Raw genomic sequence first — 16,490 nt, 5'->3', positions numbered from 1 at the left:
AGAGAGAAACAAGAAATGCTTCAGAATTTCCTTCAAGTTGCATCCTAGCTTAGATTGATGGTTTCGCAAGATCCGGCCAACCGAATTTGAATCCGAGTTAATAATTGTGGTCCTCTCATCAAGCACTTCAAGAGGATGTAAGTTTTATTCATTTCCTAGATGGTTTGAAGTTTAGATGTTTGGGAAATTTGGATATGATTGAGATTATATGTTCTTATGATTATAAGCAACGTTTGTTCGCAATCGGATCGAAAAACGGATAGGATATGTGATTGTTATGAAATTCGAGTTTATATCTGTATGAAAATATACAGATTTTGAGCCTTGTGGATTGATTGTTATTGAGTATTGATATATGTTGAGATTTGAAGTGATCGGTATTGCAAGATCACGCCGTTATGCCGTCGAATCGTATCGAGATTGATTATTGATTTATATATGTGTTGATTTGAGTTAGAGATTGATAGAATGCATCTTGAATGTATCATTTCAGAGTTGATATTGACATATTCGACGTCGAGACTACGACAACGACTACGACAACGAAAGGTATAATTCATGTTGATTCGGGAAGATACAACTCGAGTTAGATTTGATTCGAGTTTTCCAAAATCACATACTAGATTTCTATACCTTGTTATGCTTGTTCTTTATATTGATTTTTATACAAGCATTGAGATAGGAGAGTCATTGGCAGAGTTGCCAAAGTCTAGATGTTCGGTGGTATCGAGACATAGGAGAAGATCGACTCCTAGTGTAGATATTCGATACAGACAGGACCGAAGTCTAGGAATAAGACGTACCGCCACCCCGATTGGGAGAGTAGGTGGGAGACTTGTTACGTCTTATTCACACCGGGATCCCTAGACTTAGATATGAGTCGAGTCAAAGAATAAGAGTCACAGAGTTATATCTGTATTCACTAATGTGTCATAAACATTGATTTATGTTTTATTACATTGTATGTAATTGCCTGACATGCATGTATACATGTTTTATACTGGAAATTGTTCTCACTGGAGTATCCGGCTATGGTTGTGTCTGTATGTGTGCATGATCACAAGTGGGACAGGATCAGGGTCACACAGAGGATGAGAGATCGAGATAGCGTGGAGATTACGGGCGTAGAAGATCACTAGTGGTTTCTTACTAGACATGTATTGAATTTTTAAACACTAGTATGTTAATTGTAGACGAACAAGTGAATGGTATTTGGAATTGAGTAAAATGACAGTATGTTATATAATGTCTTGTGCTTGTTTATATACATTTGAATCAATGTTAAAAGCAAAATTTTGACCCACATTTTCTAGCAAAGATCCAATTAATCCCAAAGATAATCGAGTTAGAGCCCGGGTCCCCACAACAGGTGGTATCAGAGCCGTAGGTTCTGTATAGACTGAGATAGAAGAGAGTGAGCGGGGTAGATCGAGTCGTCTTCCTTGCTTATATCATGCTAGCACACGTCATGATTTATTGCTTTCTTTATTACATGTTGTGTGTTATCTGAGTTGATTACAGCATCTACTTGCCAAGACTGAATCAGAACCGATTCTGGATCAGAGGTATATAATCAGAGGAGGACTGAGACAGATTGTATAGACTGTATACTAATCCATTTGATAATCAGATATGCCTCCTCGACGAGTACCGCAACCAGTAGCAGGTCGGGCACCAGAACAGGGCAGTACATCCAATGATCTGATGGATGTGACCGCTACACCGATGGAGACTTTGTTAAAGCGGTTTCAGTCATTTAGACCACCGACACTGAAGGGCACAGAAAATTCAGTTGAGTGTGAGAGTTGGCTCGATGATATCGAGATGTTATTTGAATCTCTTGACTATACCGACGAACGCCGAGTTAAATTGATTGGGCATCAACTGCAAGAAGTTGCCAAGAATTGGTGGCTTACCACAAAGAGGGCCTTGGAGCATCGTGGTACAGAGGTCACTTGGAAGGTGTTCAAGACAGAGTTCTATCAGCGATTCTTTCCCGTCTCCGACCGAAAAGACAAAGGTGCTGAATTTGCCAACCTGAAACAGGGACAGTTGAACATCGAGGAATAAGTGGCTATGTTCTCCACATTGCTCAGATTTGCTCCCCACGTTGCTGGGAATGACGAGGCCGTTGCGGATCAGTTTATCAATGGCCTGAATCCGGAGATATTCACCTTGGTGAACACGGAACGACCCAACAATTTTTCTGATGCCTTGAACAGGGCGAAAGGAGCAGAAGCCGGGTTGCTTAGGCAACGAAGCACTTCTTATACCACTCAGACTCCTAGACCACCCCAGCCCTCGGGTCAGTATCAGCAACCACCTCTCAGATTCGAGAGTGGTGGTAGCAGCAGTGGGAGGAAAGACAGTTTGAAAGCGAAGGGGAAACAGTTCAAGAAATTAGGGAGCAGTTCGTCGAGCTCCAGTGGGCCGAGACAGACATGGTCGGGCCAGAGATCAGAGTATACAGGGGTTTACTGTAGTTCTTGTGGAGGTAGACATGCCACCGAGCAGTGTCAGAGCATGATGGGTCGCTGCAACATTTGCAGGCAGCAGGGCCACTTCGCCAGGGTCTGTCCACAGAGAGTTGCACAGCAGACTCAGAGTGTAGGAGCATCTGGCTCTGTAACTCAGCCTGAGAGGCAAGCTTCATCTGTTCATTCATTCCAGCCAGCCCCTGCATCTACACAGCCCAGAGCTCGAGGTGGCCAGACAGTGAGCCAACCTCTCAGACAGCAGGCTCGAGTGTTTGCGCTGACAGAAGAGCAGGCTCAGGATGCCCCTGATGACGTGATAGCAGGTAATTGTTCGCTTTGCGGTTATCCTGCTTATGTTCTGATAGACACAGGTGCATCACATACATTCTTATCTGAGCGTTTTGCATTGACATGTGCATTGCCTATTGAGTCGTTGTCTACTGTAGTTTCTATCTCTTCTCCTTTGGGGACAGGGTTGATATCAGTGACATCTGTTAGATCGTGTTTACTACAGTATGATGGGAATGAGATAGAATTAGACTGTATTGTGCTTGGGTTATCTGATTTTGATTGCATTATTGGTATCGACATGCTAACCCAGTACAGAGCGACAGTAGACTGTTTCCACAAGATTGTTAGATTCAGACCAGAAATGGCTGAAGAGTGGAAGTTCTACGGCAAAGGGTCTAGAGCTAGGATTCCTTTGATTTCAGTATTGTCTATGACTCGATTACTACAGAAAGGAGCAGAAGGGTTCCTTGTCTATTCAGTTGATTTACTGAAATCGAGTCCTACCTTGGCAGATGTGCCAGTGGTTAGCGAGTTTGCAGATGTGTTCCCCGATGAGATTCCGGGATTGCCTCCAGTCAGAGAGGTAGATTTTAGCATCGACCTAGTACCAGGTACGGTTCCTATTTCTCGAGCTCCTTATAGAATGGCACCGATAGAGTTGAAAGAATTGAAAGAACAACTTGAAGATTTGCTGGCCAAGGGATATATCAGACCAAGTGTATCCCCTTGAGGCGCACCAGTGCTATTCGTGCGAAAGAAAGACGGTTCGATGAGATTGTGTATCGATTACCGGCAACTGAACAAGGCAACAGTAAAGAACAAGTACCCATTGCCTCGCATCGACGATTTGTTTGATCAGTTGCAGGGATCCTCTGTCTATTCCAAGATCGATCTGAGATCTGGATATCACCAGCTGAGAGTTAGAGATGTGGATATACCGAAGACAGCATTCCGAACCAGGTTTGGACATTATGAGTTTATTGTCATGCCGTTTGGTTTAACGAATGCGCCAGCGGTGTTTATGAGTCTGATGAACCGTGTCTTTCAGAGGTATCTGGATGAGTTTGTAATTGTTTTTATAGATGATATTTTGGTTTACTCGAGAAATGAGACTGATCATGCTGAGCATTTGAGAATTGTATTGCACACGTTAAGAAATGAGCAACTGTATGCTAAACTGTCAAAGTGTGAGTTTTGGCTGAGACAGGTTGTCTTCTTGGGTCATATCATATCTGGAGATGGTATTTCTGTTGATCCGAGCAAAGTCGAGGCAGTGATTAGTTGGCCTAGACCAACTTCTGTGCCAGAGATACGCAGTTTCATGGGTCTAGCAGGATACTATCGACGATTTATTAAAGATTTCTCCAGTATTGCAAAGCCAATCACTCAGTTGACTCAGAAGAATGCGCCTTTTATCTGGTCAGAAGCATGTGAGTCGAGCTTCGTAGAGTTGAAGAAAAGATTGACTAGTGCTCCAGTCCTGACGATACCTTCAGGTACGAGTGATTTCGTTGTATATTGCGATGCATCTCACAGAGGGTTAGGATGTGTTCTTATGCAGCGACATCATGTTATTGCTTATGCTTCGAGACAGTTGAAGCCATACGAGACTCGATACCCAATTCATGATCTTGAATTGGCGGCTATCGTATTTGCACTGAAGATATGGCGACACTATCTGTATGGTGAGAAATTTGAGATCTACTCTGATCACAAAAGCCTGAAATATATATTTTCTCAGTCAGAGTTGAACATGAGACATCGTAGATGGCTCGATTTATTGAAGGATTTCGATTGTGAAATCAAATACTATCCAGGGAAGTCAAATGCAGCAGCGGATGCTTTGAGTCGGAGGGTATGTTCCTTATCCTTGTCGACGATAGGTGTTTCGAATATGATAGAAGATTGTTGCTTTTCTGGATTAGAATTTGAAACAGATAGTAGGCCGTTGCGACTTGCCCCTATTCAGTGTGAACCAGAATTGATTGTTCGTATCAAAGAGGCACAAAGAAACGATCAGAGTGTTCAGAAGTCGATTGATATGGTCAGATCAGGACATATTTCTGAGTATCAGATACGTGATCATGTGTTGTATGTGAATAACCGTCTTGTAGTGCAAGATGTTTCAGATTTGAAACAACAAATACTTTCAGAAGCGCACTGTAGTCGGTTCAGTATTCATCCTGGTGGCAGGAAGATGTACAATGAGCTGAAGACACAGTTCTGGTGGAAACAAATGAAGTCAGACATTGCAGAGTTTGTGTCGAAATGCTTAAATTTCCAACAGGTGACGCCGAGAGAAAGAAGCCCGGAGGGTTACTTCAGAGTTTAGCTATTCCTGAGTGGAAATGGGATCACATTTCCATGGATTTCGTTACGAAATTACCACGATCATCTCGGGGTTATGATGCAATTTGGGTGGTGATAAACAGATTGACCAAATCAGCATGCTTCATTCCTTACAAGATGACATACCGACATGATCATATGGCCGAGATATATGTCAGAGAGGTTGTCAGATTACATGGTGTGCCGAAGTCGATCGGATCAGATCGTGATCCACGATTCACTTCACACTTCTGGTACAGTTTACAGTAGGCTCTAGGTACGACTTCACACTTGAGTACTGCTTACCATCCCCAGACAGACGGACAGTCAGAGCGGACTATCCAGACTTTAGAAGATATGCTGAGAGCTGTAGTACTAGATTTTGGTACTAGTTGGCAAAGATTCACTAGCTCTTTGTGAATTCTCGTACAACAACAGCTATCAAACGAGCATTGAGATGGCACCGTTTGAGGCATTATACGGGAAGAAGTGCAGATCTCCGCTGTATTGGGATGACATCTCAGAGGTACCAGACTTAGGGCCAGATATGATTCGTGAAATAACTGAAAAAGTAAAGATAATTCAGAAGCGAATGAAGACGGCACAAGATAGACAGGCGAAGTACGCGAACATCAGACGTCGACTGTTAGTATTTGAACAAGGAGACAGAGTATTTTTGAAGATTTCTCCTTTCAGAGGTGTTGTCAGATTTGGCAAACGTGGGAAGTTGTCTCCTAGATACGTCGGTCCGTACGAGATTCTTGAAAAAATTGGCGATCGAGCATATCGACTTGCTCTTCCTACTTCTTTATCTGGGATACATGACGTCTTTCATGTATCGATGTTACGTAGATATATGCCAGATAGTTCTCATGTCATTCAGCCTGAAGAAGCCGCGCTAGATCAGACTTTGAGGTACGTTGAGCAGCCGATTCAGATTCTTGATCGGAAAGAGAAACAGCTCAGAACGAAGACTATTCCATTAGTGAAAGTTCAGTGGAGTCGTCATGGTACTGAAGAAGCGACTCGGGAAACAGAATCAGAGATGAGACAGAAATATCCAGAACTATTTGTCTAATGTGAGTATTTATTCAGTCTTGATTATCTTGCTTTTATACCAGCTTTGATTAATTACCTGAGATTTCGGGGACGAAATCATATCTTAGAGGGGGAGAAATGTAATGCCCGAGATTTTTATCCTGTTAATCTGAGACTATTAATTGATTGATTGATATGGTTATAGACAGAGCATGTCGAGATGGGCTTGGAATTGTTGAGTTGAGAATATGTGCAAGAATTATGTGTGAGACCCGAAGGTCTCGCGCATATGCGCGGCTGGTGGGCGCGCATATGCGCGAGCTGAGTGAGTCCAAGAGATGCTGAGACGAAGGTCTCGCGCATATGCGCGACAAGAGGCACGCATATGCGCGAGATGTCCAGAGAAGTGGGCGCATATGCGCCGAGAAGGGGCGCGCATATGCGCCAGCAGATAAAATTGTTAAGTGCCGAGACAGTAGGTCTCGCGCATATGCGCCGGTTGAGGTCGCGCATATGCGCGAGACGTGCAGAATGAAAAATAAGCCAAGTGTCCTTGCCATGCATATATAATGTGTTATCTTCATTTCCAGCTTGATATGGACGAGAGAGAAACAAGAAATGCTTCAGAATTTCCTTCAAGTTGCATCCTAGCTTAGATTGATGGTTTCGCAAGATCCGGCCAACCGAATTTGAATCCGAGTTAAGAATTGTGGTCCTCTCATCAAGCACTTCAAGAGGATGTAAGTTTTATTCATTTCCTAGATGGTTTGAAGTTTAGATGTTGGGGAAATTTGGATATGATTGAGATTATATGTTCTTATGATTATAAGCAACGTTTGTTCGCAATCGGATCGAAGAACGGATAGGATATGTGATTGTTATGAAATTCGAGTTTATATCTGTATGAAAATATACAGATTTTGATCCTTGTGGATTGATTGTTATTGAGTATTGATATATGTTGAGATTTGAAGTGATCGGTATTGCAAGATCACGCCGTTATGCCGTCGAATCGTATCGAGATTGATTAGTGATTTATATATGTGTTGATTTGAGTTAGAGATTGATAGAATGCATCTTGAATGTATCATTTCAGAGTTGATATTGACCTATTCGACGTCGAGACTACGACAACGACTACGACAACGAAAGGTATAATTCATGTTGATTCGGGAAGATACAACTCGAGTTAGATTTGATTCGAGTTTTCCAAAATCACATACTAGATTTCTATACCTTGTTATGCTTGTTCTTTTTATTGATTTTTATACAAGCATTGAGATAGGAGAGTCATTGGCAGAGTTGCCAAAGTCTAGATGTTCGGTGGTATCGAGACATAGGAGAAGATCGACTCCTAGTGTAGATATTCGATACAGACAGGACCGAAGTCTAGGAATAAGACGTACCGCCACCCCGATTGGGAGAGTAGGTGGGAGACTTGTTACGTCTTATTCACACCGGGATCCCTAGACTTAGATATGAGTCGAGTCAAAGAATAAGAGTCACTGAGTTATATCTGTATTCACTAATGTGTCATTAACATTGATTTATGTTTTATTACATTGTATGTAATTGCCTGACATGCATGTATACATGTTTTATACTGGGAATTGTTCTCACTGGAGTATCCGGCTGTGGTTGTGTCTGTATGTGTGCATGATCACAGGTGGGACAGGATCAGGGTCACACAGAGGATGAGAGATCGAGATAGCGTGGAGATTACGGGCGTAGAAGATCACTAGTGGTTTCTTACTAGACATGTATTGAATTTTTAAACACTAGTATGTTAATTGTAGACGAACAAGCAAATGGTATTTTGAATTGAATAAAATGACAGTATATTATATAATGTCTTGTGCTTGTTTATATACATTTGAATCAATGTTAAAAGTAAAATTTTGACCCACATTTTCTAGCAAAGATCCAATTAATCCCAAAGATAATCGAGTTAGAGCCCGGGTCCCCACATCATGCTTAATTCCAGCATTTTCTAGGAAGTTTGAAAGGGTTTGATTGATGAATTCAGTTCCTCGATCAGATCTGATTCGATGAATTCCAACTGATTTTTCATTTAAAAGTCTTTTGAAGAGCTTTATCAGTTGTGCAGCAGTTTGGTCTTTGGATTTGAGAAAAATAACCCAAGTAAATCTTGAAAAATCGTCTACGACCACCAAGGTGTATTTCATTCCCCCTAAGCTCATGATTGGTATTGGACCAAATAGATCCATATGCAGCAGTTCTAAGCATCGGGAAGAAGATTTACATCCCTTGTTTTTAAAAGAGGATCGTATTTGTTTACCAAACTGACATGCTGAGCTAAGTTTTTCTTTTGAAAAATCTATTTCGGGCAAACCAGTTACAAGTTCATGTTTACTTAGATAGGCAATGAATTTAAAGTTTAAATGATTTAGTCTCTTATGCCACAACCAGTTTTTAGATGATTTGGAAGCAATAAAACAAACTGGTGCATAAGTTTAATCATTCCAACTGACTTTATATGTGTTTCCACAACGTTTGCCAGGTAGTATGATTTCATCAGTTGAAGTTTTGACTAAACATGAATTTTTGTCAAATTGTACTAAGAGTCCACTGTCGCATAACTAACTGATGCTAATCAAGTTATACCTCAGGTTTTCTACTAATAGAACATCTTTAAAAGTAAAGTTACCATGGACAAGCTTACCCTTACCCACAGTTCTACTTTTGGAATTGTCCCCGAAACTGATGTTTGGACCAGTGTATTTGATCAGTTGGGATAATGCACTTGCATCTCCTGTCATATTTCGCGAGCATCCACTGTCCAAATACCATATTGAGTTCTTGTTTGTACCTGTTACCTGCAATCGCACATATAATATAACTTGGTACCCATATCTATTTGGGTTCTGAACTGATTAGTCCCTTAGAAATCCACACTTGGATTAGTCTAATAGATTTTCCAGTAGCAGTATTCCAAATGGTTTTTCTCGGATTTTTTGTGCTTGGTGTGTAGTGTACAGATGATACAATATTTGTTTTAGTTTTATTGAACTGATTGTTCAGTCTATATCTCTTTTGAACTGGCTTGCAGTTATAGTAATTGAAATAGCTATTCGAATAGTTCTTGTGAGACCTCTTTGATGACTGACTTTGTGAATCAGTTGAGAATTTTTGACTATAACCAATCCCATATCTTCTAGCCTTGTTCATATTCTCAGTAGGTTGCTCAATCAGTTTGTTGGGCTCAATTTGTTCTTGTATCACTGCTGTTTTGACAAAATGAATGTATTTCCCTTTGTTTATTTTTGGCTTTGGTTTAGTATCATTTGGATATATTTCTCCTTGAGTGTTGAACCCTAAACCAGTTTTATCAGAAACTGATTTTTGTGAATTCTGCATCTCATTCAGTGCAGTAGATGACTTGTTCCAAGACTGAACGAGCTCAGTCTGTTTTGAGTTTTCAAGAAACAACTTCTGGATTAATGACTGATTTTTGTTTCTCTCTGCTTTTAACTCAGCAATTTCCCTTTTTAGACTCAACCCATCAACTGATTCATCAGTTTTGGTTTTATTGTCTGTGGGATCAGTTTGCTTTGCTTTGATTTTTTCAAATGATGATGCAAGCTTTTGATACTCATTTACCATGTCATGTAGTGTTAGAATGAGTTCTTCTCGTGTGAAATCAGTTGAGCTGAAATCAAATACCTGTTGGCTAGATGATTCTTCTTCTGCATCATTAGCCATTAAGCACTTGACTTCCTCATCATCACTAGAGCTGCATGAGCTTTCTGGTTCTGACTCCTCACTGTCAGTTTCTGCCCATTTAGATTTGTTTTCTTCAGCTAAGAGTACCTCATGTTTCTTTCTGAAGGACTTCTTATCTTCCTTGGGTCTTCTTTTGTGCTCATATGATTTCTTTCTTCTATCAGTTGAGCCTTGACTGTCCTTCTTGGGTTTAGGACAATCAGCCATAAAGTGACCTGATTTGCCGCAGTTGTAGCAGGCATTTGATTCATCTTTGGAACTGTTCCTTTGGTATGGCTTCTGGAAGTTTCCTTGATTCTTTCTCATGAACCTTCCAAATTTTTTGATGAACAATGACATAGCATCACTGCTCAACTGATCAGCAGATTTCTCGACTGAACTGATTGGTTCTGTTCTGACAGCAGCTAGAGCAGTTGTGGCTGCAGGGGTAGATGGTTCTCCTTCTCTGGTCTGCAGCTCAAATTCATAAGCCTTTAAATCAGCAAACAGATCATGAAGTTCAATCTGGTTCAGATCTTTGGACTCCCTCATTGCCATGGTCTTGACATCCCATTCCTTGGGAAGACCTCTCATTACCTTTAGTGCAATCTCTTTGTTGGTATACACTTTTCCAAGTGCATTTAACTCATTGATGATACTGCTTACTCTTTCATTATACTCGTGCATTGATTCTCTTGCTTTCATTTTGATGTTATCAAACTTTTGAACAGCAACAGAAAGTTTATTTTCTTTGGTTTGATCAATTCTTTCACATAGCTGTATCAGCTTTTCCCAAATTTCTTTGGCTGTCTTACACATCTTTATTTTGCTGAAGGTTACTTTGTCCAGCGTTTTGTACAGAATGTCTTTAGCCACATTATCAAGATTTGCTTTTCTTTTATCTTCAGTTGTCCATTCATCTCTGGGCTTCTCTACTCTTTGTGGTGCCCCTTCTGTTATGGCAACTGCTGTATTTGTTTTTAGAATCTTCAGGGGTCCATCAGTTATGACATACCACATGTCATCATCTTGTGCAGCTAAATGAGCCTGCATTCTGATTTTCCAATCATCAAATTCTTCTCTGGAGAACATAGGAATTTTGTTGAATGAAGTCATGCTAGCTAGTTTATAGATCAAAGGTATTCAAGAACAAGATTCAATTGCTCTGATACCACTTGATAGGATCGATTAACGAAAAAAGAGTGTTTAGAAGGGGGGTTGAATAAACACTCACAATTATAACTGATCTTTTCGAGTTTTGAGTTCAGTTTGGTGAGAAACTGATTCTCGGAATCTTGTTGGTCAATGACAATCAGTTAAACTAAAGTAGTTGCGGAAATTAACTGACTGAAAGATAGAATACAAAACTAAAATAAAATACACAAGTATTGTTTCTAGATGTCCGGAGATTTCAATTACTCCTACGTCACCCCTTCTATCTCATGGATAGGATTTCCACTAAAAGACTTTGATCGAATACAAGATTTGTACTGACCCACTTTAGTTTGGACTTACCATTGCCAAAAACTGAAACTCTTAGTATTACAGAATGTTCTCAGTGCAGAACTGATCTTAGCACTATCGAATTTAACGATTATTACAAAGTGCTAGTGAACTCAAATTGTAGCCTTGACTACTACGAATAAATCAAGTGAGTGTGAGCTAAAATTTTGACAGAGTAACAGCAAGCTTTGAATAGAGAATCTGTGCGCGTCACTTTTTCAGCTGATCTTCTATCATATTTATAATCTTCCCTTCCAATGATAACTTGAGATATATTTGAATCTTTGTATCCGTTGATTGCCACTTCATCATTCCTTGGGCATTGTTTGTTTCGTTTATTGTAATGCGGCGTCTTAATTGCTTTAGCCGAAATGCGTTGTTCTAAGCTGTATTGATTGAAGTGCGGCGTTTCGTATTTAGTTGCAATCTGCTATGTCTCTTTGTCGGTTTAATTTTCTTTCCCGGGACATGTTTAGTTGAAGGAAGCATACGGCTGAATATATCAACTGATCAGTCAGCTGTCTTTGAGAATTCAATTAAGTTCAACTGATCAGTTTCCAACTGATCAGTTGGTTTTCTTCGAAAGTTCAGTTCAGCTGGGTTCGGTTGCCTTAGATAATATGCGTGATACTCTTCAGTTAGGCAAGCTGTATAGATCGAATATTTGATCAGTTAGTTCTAATAAATAATCGGTTTGTCAAACATCCGAAATTAAGTTTCCAACAGATAAAGACCTTGATTATATTTTAATACAAATGAATCGTAATTCGATGTTGAAATTCATTGGTAAACATTGTAGAATCAAAATTTGTTCCTAGTCGATTTAGCCATTTAAAACATGGATAAAGGTCGCTTGAGCTCGAGACTAGCCTATGTTATGTTGTGTACCGCGTTTCTTGGTAAGGACATAGAGATACCCAAACATGCAGATGGGTAGTCATATGATAATTATACCGAATTGCCTTCCCTAGGACTTTCCAAGTGGTTATCATTCATCAAGAGGATAAGTCTGTGGATATGATTGTACTCCATTAATCCTTACGACCCAGGACAACACTGAGGCTCTATATGCTAGGGCTGTGCTTTGACTCGTTTACCGACTCCAAGAGTGTCATCAGGTGGCAAGATTGTATACAGTTGCGACGCATGTAGGAGCCAGTGCATTGTAGTTGGGAATTCACCACTCACCTACGGGTGTGAATATCCTGTGTGATCTGATGAAATAATAGTGCATGGAATCTCTGGCCAGAGTATGAGATGTACATTAGAGAATGAGTTCTCCAATTGTACATGTGATGCCACTATCAATTTTCAAATATGTGTCACATAATTATCGAATTCTTATCCAACCTTCGATGAACAAATGGCTGCAGATTCGATCGGAATATATGAGATGAAGGGACCTTACTGTACGTTAATCATAACCGACTGGTTTTTGCAGGCACTACCAGTGATACCTAAGAAATCATGGGGCGATGCTACTAGTCACTCTTACCATGATTCGATGCGTTTAATCAGAAATATGATTTCTGACATTCTCTTGATTAATTGTTGATACATAGAATATGGCAAATTAGGGTAAGTCCGAATAAAGAATTATGTCCTGAATCACAAAGAGTTGTGAACTCACGGTTAGCTGTATCCCTGAACCATTGAAGGTCACACAAGTACTGGATTATTTTGTCCTTGTTGAGATAATAAATTCGAGTTGAATTTATATAAAATATTGAGATAATAAATTCAAGGAGTTGAATTTATATAAAATATTGAGAAATAAATTCAAGGAGTAGAATTTATGACTATTAAATTTTGGTGGTGATAAATTCAAGGAGTTGAATTTATAATTTAAATATTAAATTCATAGAAATGAGTTTGAGATTTATGCATAGAAATGAAAGATTACACATTATTTTATAAAATAAAATATGATTTTAAGATATATTTAAATAATATGTTGATTTTATGCATTTATTAACATGTATTGATATTGAGTCATGTCTTTATTACCGAGATTATAGTTCACTCTTTGATGAGTTATTATTAAAATTAGAGTCGAGGGCGTATTGACATCACACATCTTATTTAATTTTTTGACGTAATAACGTATTCGAGGTAAATATATTGTTTTACCTCATTGCTTACTTATATGATTCATTGAGCTATGTAATGTACTTGTTGATATTCACTGTTATGTTGAGATATGCATTATGAATTAATTGAGGAGTTAATTTCGATTGATGCATGATTGATTATATTATTTCTACTTAGATATTGAACATGACATTATAGCATTGCATCATTTAATTCATATTTGATTTGGCGGAGATCTCCTGAATTGATCATGTATGGGGCTATATTTGAGTGGCATAGTGTAGCAAAGGTTACTACTATGACATGAATATTCTCTATAGGTTTACCATATTCTAGGTACTCTAGATCGCCACGTGCCACCCCGAGTGAAGGATTAGGTCATTGATGTTGGGGATCTCTTCCCTTCGGGTATACGTTGACCAGATGATTCTCTTGAAACCGAGATTCAATCGATAGCTTATTTTGTTTAAGAGAATGAATTATTTTGTAATATTACATGTCATTTATATGTGTTGTGCTTTATTCGATTTTTGTGCGGGGGCTTGACATCTGTCCCTTTGAAGCTGCTGTGGTTGTTATGTGATTCTATAGCAGATTATACAAATGGTATAGATGCAGCAAGTGGAGCGTCTGACATTAATTCCCCATGAGTTTAATTTTTGTAAGATCAATATATAAGATCAGTTTTGAATAATGACAATACGTAAATGTTAGTGAACTAAACTTTCTGTTGCATCTTAACTAGATAAGAGAAAAGTGCTCAAGCCATTCAGAGGTTAAATATTTTCATCAGATCAGAGCAAATGAAAGAGCAATAACTCATAAAAGTCCAAATTCTTCATTATGAAAACACAATAAAAGTTTGAAATACTCTAATGTTAACGACCATCACTTACTATTTAAAATATGCGGAATATAAAATTTTTCTATCTAATTAAATCCGTAACTCTTAACTTTTAAACTCAATAAAAACATATACATCATTTTCCGAAATTTCAAACCAATAAACCTAAAATTAGAAATTAAAAAAACAATATAAACAATTCAAATTCTTAATATTTTGAGTCGAAAAAAAATGATCAACGTCGACATCCATAAAATATTTTAAAACATCCAAAGAATTAATTTGTTTCCAAACCAAAATGCAATAAAATAAGTCAGAGTATTAAATAAGTTTTAACATGCATAAAGCTCATAAACTGCAAGGTCATCAGATGTGCACTGCCTAGGATCCGAGCATGTTAACTGATCATCACCTCCAGTCTCTTCAACAACGTCATCTACATCAATCAAATCTAGTAAGTTTAAAGATTCTGCATTCATAAACCGTGAATAATGAATAATACATAATAAAAATTCATGCAATTTAAAGATACTTATACATAAATTACTTGGGCATAAATAAATATACTGTGACTTTCCTGCATAAACATTTTCATAAAACATGCTTCGCCTGACATAACATAAACTTAAACATTTTGCTTAAAATTCTGCTCATTGAAATGTAGCATCATTGTTAGAGTAGGTGCCCGGCAAGCCAACTTGTGGCTAGGGCTTTTATTGACTCTAATGTAAAACAATCTTTATTTTAATAATATTTTATGATTTTATTCGATTATGGCATTATACTTTATTTGTATACCCATGCAAGCTGCATAGATAAAGTCTTTGAATATGCAATAGGTACCATGAGGTCAGCGTCACAACGTAAGATCATGAAACTCATTAGGAAGTGTACCGTATATTCTAAACAGGTTCCTAGTCGAATCAGCCGTCTAAAACAAGGATAAAGGTCGCTCGAGCTCGAAACTAGCATCTATGGATTAAACACCATGTTTCATTGGTAAGGGCATGGAGATGTCCATTCACACAGATGGGTGATCATATGATGATGCACTGAACAACCCTCCCTCGGACTGTCCAAGTGGTTCTCACTTATTAAGTGAAATAGTTCGTAGTTATGGTTGTACACCATTAGTCCTTTGACCCGGGACAATGTAGGGGCTATATGTTGGATCCTTGTTTTCTACGCGTCCAAACGCAGTGGAAGTTTTAAAATTTTTATTAATTTTGACAATCAAAATATTTTTGGACACTTGCATGGTTTTATAATTAAACATACATAGGATGTTTAGAAATATGCCTTTGTGAATTAAATCACTTTGCTCCAACTAATTCGGTATAAACGGATTAGCTCTTGATGAATCCCTACGAACTTTATTCGATGAACTCCTTGTTTGATCCTCCTATCAAGTCAACGACTAGATCGCTTGATCCTCTTCCAAATTGCACTAGAAAATATGGAAGAGATTTTACGTAGGAGAAAAATATTTGAGAGATGGCTCAAAATTCTTTCTCAAGAGAGGTGGCCGATTTTTATTTTTCTTTGGAGGAGGTGTTCTCGAAATTTTTGGTTGTGGTGGCTAGGGTTATGACTTCTCAACCCACTTTTATAATTAACCCATGACCTAATTAACATAGTATAATAATTGGGCCCTTTAATTAACATTAATGGGATTGATTAATTATTTGGATTAGTCCAACTAATTTAATCAATTAATCAAGGCCCATTAATAACTTTAATTATTTAATATGTTGGACTTGTACTCTTACAAGCCCTTTAAACATATTATCCACCATATTTAATTTATTAATTAATAAGCTCAACTTTTGAGTTTAATAAATTAAAACATTTATAAATTCAACATTTGAATTTATTATTTAAATTATAAATTCAACTCCTTGAATTTTATCACCTCAAAATTTAGTATTTAATAAACTCAACTTTTGAGTTTAATGAATTAAATTCTCAAATTTTATAAATCCAACTACTTGAATTTATTCTCTCAAAATTTAATTACCATAAATTCAACTCTTTGAATTTACTATATAATATAAATTCAAATTCTTGAATTTATTCTCTCAACGGGATCAAACGATCCAGTACTTGTGTGACCCTCAATGGTTCAGAGATACAGCTAGCCGTGGGTTCACCACTCTTTGTGATTCAGGACATAATCTTTTATTCGGGCTTACCCT

General features: G+C 38.2%; 1 pseudogene; it reads right to left on the bottom strand.

Moving 5' to 3' along the window:
- The window catches only part of LOC140989445 (uncharacterized), a 36,562-nt pseudogene extending 21,788 nt beyond the window's left edge, over positions 1 to 14,774 (bottom strand).
- Between the last annotated feature and the right edge of the window lie 1,716 nt (positions 14,775 to 16,490).

The sequence above is a fragment of the Primulina huaijiensis genome, chromosome 12 (assembly GCF_012295235.1).
Source record: "Primulina huaijiensis isolate GDHJ02 chromosome 12, ASM1229523v2, whole genome shotgun sequence".
NCBI lineage: Eukaryota > Viridiplantae > Streptophyta > Magnoliopsida > Lamiales > Gesneriaceae > Primulina > Primulina huaijiensis.
Note: the sequence above shows the minus strand (reverse complement) of the source record. Positions and strands in the feature narration are given on the sequence as shown.